Source organism: Austrofundulus limnaeus, unplaced genomic scaffold (assembly GCF_001266775.1).
Source record: "Austrofundulus limnaeus strain Quisiro unplaced genomic scaffold, Austrofundulus_limnaeus-1.0 Scaffold215, whole genome shotgun sequence".
NCBI classification, from domain to species: Eukaryota; Metazoa; Chordata; class Actinopteri; order Cyprinodontiformes; family Rivulidae; genus Austrofundulus; species Austrofundulus limnaeus.
Window position 1 is genome coordinate 210,599 of NW_013952617.1, and position 1,453 is coordinate 212,051.

Consider the following 1,453-nt stretch of genomic DNA (forward strand, 5'->3'; position numbering starts at 1 on the left):
AGTCTCCATTAAGAATATTACTTGAGTAAAAGTCTTAAAGTATCTGGCATTTACTGTTTTTGGGTATCAAAAATAAATTTCTGATATAAAATGTACTTAAGTATTAAAAGTACTGAGGGAAAGTTAGAAATTCCAAAATGATATTTATTGGGAAGTGACCTCTCCCCCTCCCCCACCCCCCAAAAATAAAACTTTTTTCTAAAGTCCATAATTAGAATGTTGAAAACTGTGATGGACTTGATACCTGTCCAGGGTGTACCCCGCCCCTCGCACTGTGACTGCTGGATATGGGCACCAGCGACCCTGAAAGGAATAAGCAGGTATAGATAATGGATGGATGGATGGATGGACGGATGGATGGATTGATGGATGGATGGATGGACGGATGGATGGATGGATGGATGGACGGATGGATGGATGGATGGATGGATGGATGGATGGATACTTCCTGTTTCAGCTACACAGACGTATCCCTGCCACGCTCATCTTCATACTAGACTACATACATGTTTTTTAATCTTTGCTGAAGGTTGAGTTAGAGCCGATTTATTTTTCTTATTGTGTGTTTCTGTATTTTGTTTGTATCTATGTATTTGTTTTGTTTTTGATGCAAGACTTTGACTGAACTGTAAAGCACTTTGGTCAACTTTTGTTGTTTTTAATGTGCTATATAAATAAATTTGACAGTGACATGCTGTACATCTGACATGTGCTGCAGTGTGACGTGATTTGTGTCGTACAGGTGATGAATAATACAGACTAATAGGCTGCTGAAATGGTATATATTTATACTTCTCATCTAATCACAATTAAATTCACTCTATCAAGGAGGCGCCTTATACTGTATCTGAATGGGATCTTTTTTAATGATGACAAGCCAGAAATGAAAACAAACAGAAATGAAATTTGAGCAGCAAAAGTCAGCTGAAAAATAATTACTTCAGTAAAGTATAAATAACCAAAGTAAAGCAACCAGTCATCCTTAATTAAACTGATTCCAAATGTTATTTCGTTATAGATGTCCATCTACTGTATGACTGAGTTTTGTTAAAGTCCACCTAGTGGTTCACAAACAATTTGCTAGCAGGCACACAGGAAAAACCATCATAAGTTATTTATTTATTTATTTATTTATTTATTTATTTTGGTGGTGGGGGATAAAACTCTATTAAAAATCCTCAGTACCTTTCAGGTCTATGTTAAAAAACTATAGTTTATTGCAGCCAAAAAGCTTAGAATGTTAATTTAGCCACTCAACTAAAAAAAAAAAAAAAAGACAGAACTAGGCTCTCATGCTTTGGTTTAAAAAGGTTTTATACAGCGGGTAAAATAAGTATTGAACACGTCACCATTTTTCTCAGTAAATATATTACTAGAGGTGCTAATGACGTGAAATTTTCACCAGATGTCGGTAACAACCCAAGTGATCCATACATACAAAGAAATCAAACCA